This window comes from Haliotis rufescens, unplaced genomic scaffold (genome assembly GCF_023055435.1).
Source record: "Haliotis rufescens isolate VD_foot unplaced genomic scaffold, xgHalRufe1.0.p SCAF_4, whole genome shotgun sequence".
NCBI lineage: Eukaryota > Metazoa > Mollusca > Gastropoda > Lepetellida > Haliotidae > Haliotis > Haliotis rufescens.
The window spans coordinates 55,053,808-55,060,987 of NW_025964112.1; positions in this window are offsets into that span (position 1 = coordinate 55,053,808).

The following is a 7,180-nucleotide window of genomic DNA, read 5'->3' on the forward strand; positions in this document are numbered from 1 at the left end:
CCATATTGATTGAATCATGAAAGGTTCGGGAGGACTCTAGCAATTTTATTCAGAGAAAGACACAGTTTTTAGTCACAAAAGGCAATATAATGGGTCAAAAAGGTGTCGATAAGTACAGGCCCTTCCATATGTGTCCCTGCACAGGCCTGTTTCTGTTTTTGAATAGTGTTGGAAGCTGGAAGGGATTCGTTGTTTTCCGAAAGGTATCACTTGACGCACTTGGCAAGATTTTGTTCTGTTTTGGTTGTTGTTTAACGCCACTCTCAGCAATATTCAAGATATATGATCCAGTGATTGACATCATGAGCATCGATCCACGCCATTGGGATACGATGACATGCATCAACCAAGTCAGCGACCCTGACCACCCCATCTCATTAGTCGCATCTTACGACAAGCATAGTTGCTTTTTATGGCAAGCATGGGTTGCTGAAGACCTATTCCAACCTGGAGTGCGTGAGTTAGTTTTTAACAGTATTCCAGCACGGGTTGCCTAGTCGTCTAAGCCGCCGCGATTCGCTGTGCAGAGTTGCTTCCCTTGGGCACGCCAGACACCCATGATTGTGGGTTCGAATCCCGGTTGGCCCCGATTATGTTTCTAGGTTTGTCCGCACCATACCCGTGCTCGTGGGTTTCACCGAAGTGGTAAACGTCTGAGACCTGCATCATTTTGGGCTTTCCTCCAATATGAAGCGGACACGCCGTGATATAACTGGAATACTGTTAAAAGCGGCGTTAAACCCAACTCACACACTCACGGGCACTTGGCAAGTAGATAGGAAACAATTCAGGTCGTAAGAGGCCGCTCTTATAAAGGTGCAACCAGCTTTCTAGAACCTTGACCATCCTGTAACCTTTCACAGGATCAATCTCACATTTTGTACTGAGGATACTTTCTGTGTCTCCTCTATTGGGGGGGGACATATGTGTGACTGTTGGTTCGTGAATAAGAACCGCCAAACATTGCTTGGGTGATGCCAGTCGTTTTACTGGCCGACAGAGACCAGAAAAGTTTGTAGTTTAGTCCTTATAATGTGTCGCTGAAGTAGAGATCAACCATAACACGTCCTCAAATCATATGGTGCGGCTCCGAGCCCGTTGGCGTTTCGTGTTCACCGACAAAATATGAAATCATTTGAGTGTCATCACAATAGTCACATCCTTTGGTAAATCACCAAGAATATAACCAATTACGAACACAATATTATTCTTACAGATCCATTTTTACAGACGGGCCCACGAATGGGGGAAAAGTGCTACAATCATAGGATCCAAACCTCAAGAATCCCAGATAATAGTTCAATCGCAACTGCTGAGGCCAAACTATCTTGACAGCTTTGACCTATGTAAAACAACAACAAAAATGTACAACTTTCATCATATGTTCAGATTCCTTGTCTTGCCTTCTCATCGAAATATCCTATAATCCTTAACATTTATACATATAATGATCTTTCTACTAGCCTATGTGACATCGTCTTTTGTTGGATACCATGTCATCAAATACAGATAACTCAAAAGTCGATGCTGCAGCTAAAGCAGCTCTTAATAAACCGTTATCTCCATTCCTTTATCCGTACAGTAATTTCAAACCAAGAGTTATACTCGGGATCATATGCAATAAAGGTGGGACACCCAGGTAGTTTAAACCAACAGTCGGTTATACCTTCTTGGGTTGCCAGTCACGATATGATGAGGTCGATTTGCGACGATGTCGTACTGGCCACAGTCGGTTTTCCCATGAATATCTGCTTAAAACAGATAAGGACGAACCTCCTAAGTGTATCACTTGTATTGAAAGTTTCACCGTCAAGCATATTTTGCTTGACAGTTTGGACTTTGCATTCGCAAGGGAGTCACATAATCAAACAGTAAATCTGAAAGATCTTTTTTCCCATATGAGGGCATCTCATTCTAAACCACTTGAAAGAAATTAGTCGGCATCATACATTTTAAATAAGTACGTGGATATTTAATTGCTTGCTTCTAAACTTGGTGTGAAGCTTTTATCGACAAAGGCTCTGCTCAGGAGGTTAAAGTATCGTAAAGTGGCTGTCCCCCTGTGTTACATGTAATTCATAATCAATGTAACTAGTACTATTGTTATATGGCTCTATCTGTTTTATTGTTTGACAATGATTGTAACTGTGCTCCATTGTTTTGGTTGCGATTCGGTAGAGTGATTAGTCGTCAGGAAGCCATTCGTGACCAACTCGTGTTATTCCGGGACAAGCCGAATAGCGACTCGTGCCCATCTCGTGGGCATTTTTGCGACCGGGTTCCGTCTTAGCGCAAACGGGCCTACCTAAAACAATTGTCAACTCGTTGCGCAGTGGTTCAAATATATTTCCCCTTATATTATATATATATTTCAGGGTAAAAAAACATCGGGACGTGCGAAATTATACAGTATGATTGAACACATTTAACTGTGCCTTGGGTATATTTTTAGATGCAAGACATACGTAAGATCAAAAATTATTTCTGAGGGATTCTTTGACGAAGAACTTGAAATCATATGCGCACTCAGATTACGGGTTACGGAAAGGGGCGAGTGGTGACGAATGGGCAGGAAGCATTTAGATGCCATTGTGGTGTGTAAACTTCCGTTTACCGCGGACTGTGACAGAATGTTGTGGAATCATCTTTAATGTTCTCGTGCCGATGGCCTGGTAAAGACACGGTTGAACCGTCCTGGATCTGGTTAGGCTGTATATATAGTGGTACAATAGCGTGTTTACATATCTCTCACACATTTCGTCTCTCACGCATTTTCATCACGTCAAGACCAACTTTCATGTGAGGATCATCCCTGATTCCCTGCTTAGTCCATCTCGGAAGCTTGACCGCTGGCGGCGCTGAGTGAGTATATATAGTTATCACTGATTTTTGCTATCACCACTGTACGTATGTATTTGATACTGACCACTGCCATCATATTATATATTGCCATTGGATATTGTATTACCACTCTATTGTTTACTGCCATTGTAATTGCCGTGTAGTAATTTGTATTGATTTGTAAACCTAGTTACATTTTGTTGATTGTATAGCTTTACATGTCGCCTTTACATGATATAAATGTAACTGAAATACTTTTCAAGGAGGCGTAAAATCCAAGTTTTACAGTGTGCACACGGTACATACGTCTATCTCCATATCCCCATATCACAATTGCAACTGCGATGGGAAAATACTCAAGGAAGGTAATATTCGTCATAAAGCCCTGGAACCCAATGATTCGGCCAAGCTCCACAGGTCCATGGACTGGCAAAATAAATACCAAAACCTTTGCCTTGTCCACAAGCATTGTCAGTATAAAAACTCCAGATCAGCATTTGATCTCATTATGGAAACTACATTGAACTCCTTCAAAATCTCTGCCAAACTCTTAGGTCACTCTTCATGTTCTTTGTCAATCTTATGTGGTGGTGAGGCTTCCTACCACACGTTGCATTAATCATTCGTCGAAGGAAACATCTGTCCGATGGAACTGCTTTGCACAGGAAATTAAGTAAACCAAGTAACGACTGCATCACCTTTAATCTAACCTTTAATCGTGTCAAAATATGATCTATAGCATCGAACGAATGAGCTTATCTCCGGCACACGCACACACGTGTTGATTTATCAATAAAATCATTTACGCTCTGACCTCCTGGAAAGATAGGTGGTGTATTAATCTATAATCTCCTGGAGCGCTGTTAGGGACCAATCAAGCGTGAAACCTTAACATATGGTTTTGGAGGGTTGTCTATTCTACCCAAGTCCAACTCTTTTTGGAATTTTAAATGTGACATAAGATGATTATTTTTAACAAATTTGAGATTTCTTGCCATACCATAGAACCTACCACTGTACCATCATATCCTAGCTTGAAGCCATATTTGAAACCATTAACGAGAAACTGAGCCTCATCCGGAAAATGCTTGGCCATTCGTTCCATCACCTGTGTCTTTACTGGTGTTTGACCGAGCTTGTATAACTCTGGAAGGAGTGCTGGTTGATGTACCTCTGCAGGCTGGATGGGCATCGCTTCCACGTGTAAGTTGTAAAAGCTGTTGTCCAATTAAAAATGTTCTAATTCTCGCGCCTTGAGACTTTTGCCTCAACTCCAGCTGTCCATCTGTACTGATGAATACTGCCGAAGTTGTATATAAAACCATCGAATCTCTGTCTGGTTTAAGCAAAAGTCTGAAAATCTATGTACTCACCATTCCATAGTTTGTTTTTAATGCTGACAGAAACATTACAACCCAGGTGATCATAAACACTTTGTGTCGTTGTAGGTGGTGGCATATTTAACATGTCAACATTTTGAAACATGAGAATGACTTGTGAATTATGAGGGGCATTTGGGTTACTAACCATGCTAGGAGCATTGTTATGATGCTGGGATTGAGGGACATGATTTTCAAATTCCGGGAGGATACATTTGTGAGTTAACTGAAGGGTTATATGCATTATTTGGATAAAAACCAATTTGCACCGACTCACCTCCTGAAGGAGTAGTGGTAACAGGCGTTATCGTCGATAGCCTCTGGGACCACGGGGACCTCTGCTTCGGCCACTCTGCTGCCGCCATTTTCCCTGTCTCCATGAAACGCACTCTCTTAGCTGCAGTTGTTACTGCAAATCTTGATTCCATCCCCGAAACAAAATTGTCCTTTGTTTGAAATACTTTTCCAACAGGATAAATAAAGCTATAACGTTCACTACAATAATAACTAACGCCACAACAACGAGAATTAGAAATGTTTCTTCTAACGTTAGTGTTCCGCCATTTATAAAAAGTGTTACCGGTGTGGTTGTGTGGATGAAAAAAGATTGTAGCAACTAAATTCAGCTGCAACGTGGTTTACTTCCCTTTGTTTAGAGCATGTGAAGAACAATTCTTGAATAATACACTGATAAGGTGCCTTGCACTATTAAACCAGGAAGAGTAGCTTCCTTTGCACTTACAAACCAGGAAGAGTAGCTTCCCTTTGACCGTGGAACACAAATGCAGGGGGAGAAAGCCCCTTGAATTGGAATAATGTCAGATTACCAAAATAGTGCATTTAATTAATTAATAATCAAATTAAATATGTTGTTCTTTGGTGGAATTAAACATAACATTGACAAAACTATGAAAATAATATAACCGGTATATGTATAAGAGTTACTAAGACTTCTGCAGAAAAAGGCAATTTAGAGAAAATGTATTGTATGTAGGTCACGCATGACCTTTTTCTAACTTCGACCCCTGCCGATAGGAAGTATAGACCACAAACAAACTTTTTGTCTGCTAGTGACTTTGACCTTTGTCATAACAGATCAATGTGTCATTAGACGTTCTAAGCCAAGGAAACATGTGTTATTTATTCCAAAGAGATGCCCAAGCAATGCATGGTTTCATAAGATAAGTGTGGCTATTAAACTGAGGCAAAAACATCCCCATTTACACAGCTGGCTAATGAAACATAAACAACAATCAAATTATCAATTTCTTGTATTCATATGCCTATAGTATATCACACATTGAACAGTGTTCACATGATGCAATATGCAATGTCATCCTATTCTTCAATAGTGTGATAACTGTTCGCGTTATACGCGTTCATTCACAATCAAATAGCAAATTCCCCTCCAGCGATTTACACACCCGAGCTAGAAATAAAGGAGACGGTCTCATCTGTTTCATACTTAGATCTATGCATAAAGATTCAAGGTGACAAAACACTCTCCACAAGACTGTATGACAAGAGGGATGACTTCAACTTTCCAAAAGTCAACTTTCCCTTTATGTCGAGAAATATTCCAGCAGCTCTAGCCTTTGGTTTTTACATTTCAAAACTTTTGAGATACAATGGAGCATGCTCTTTCTACCAAGATTTCAAAGAGCGTCATACGACTCTTGTTCAGAAGTTGCTTGATCAAGGTTACAACCTTTAAGACGCAATTAAAGCTTTCAAAAGGCTTTATGTGGACATGTGTAGGACATTTCCAAATCTGACACATCATTGACAAAAATATATGTCCGATGCAATTCCTTATTTTGACTTGTACCACAATTATGTTCCCATGTGTTTCAAGGTGAACAATGGACTTTGCATGTATTTGTGACGGGTGGGACTGGATACGCTCGCCCTTTCACGAACACCTGGTATCATCACGATTTGATAGTGATTCGTAAACATAGTTATGGATATATATTATTATTGTTGTTGCTTACAAAGGTGATCTCGATGAAACTGGATCATTTCATTGTCACAAGTGCCCTAGAGTCAATCCTTTCAATGATATACCCATGTTTGGGGTTAACAGAGTTTGGTAGGTCGGTTATAAAAATAATATAAACAAAAACAGTTTCAAATGAAAAATGTTTAATTTCCTCAAATTGTTCGGTTAGTCTGGGCAGGAAGGAAAAGGGTTTCTTCAGAATTCGATATGTTTAGAGAGTTTAAGATTGATAGAGATAGAGTTCATGGAGTTGAAACCGCTGATGTTTTGATTTTTTTGCATTTCAATTTTCTTGGAGTTGCCGGATCGTAAACCGATTGCAATTGTAGAAGTACACGCAGTCAACCACAAGTTTTGTTTTGTTTGTTTGCTTGTTGTTTAACACTGCGCTCAGAAATATTCCAGCTAAATGAAGGCGGTCTGCAAATAATCGAGTTTGGACCAGACAATCCATTGATTGACATCATGGGCATCGATCCACGCAATATGGATCAATGACATGCATCCACCATTCAGCGAACCTGACCACCCGATCCCGTTAGTCGCCTCTTACTACAAGCAGAGTCGCTTTTTACAGCAAGCGTGAGTTGCTGAAGACCTATTCAACCCCGGATCCCCATTCTAGTTGACACAGATTCAAGGTAAAAATAGGTCCTAAGAAGAACATACTTGTCGTAAGAGCTGTGTGATTGTTAAACGAGTTGTCTTTCTCTGCTACTCAACTCTAAAAAGATGAAACCAAGTCGACAGTTATGTAAACTGCCGAACAAAAGAAAGCAAAAAACTTAAAAAACGTTATCAAAATCTTACTACGATGAAACGTCACGGAAACGCTGCAAACTTAAGGTCCAAAACACAACAATGATTCCCGTATCAATCCATCCAACAATCAACCATTTTGCGTTTGTTCAGACACCATCAAAGTTGGGTGTATACTTTCTTTTGCCCATCAGTTTAC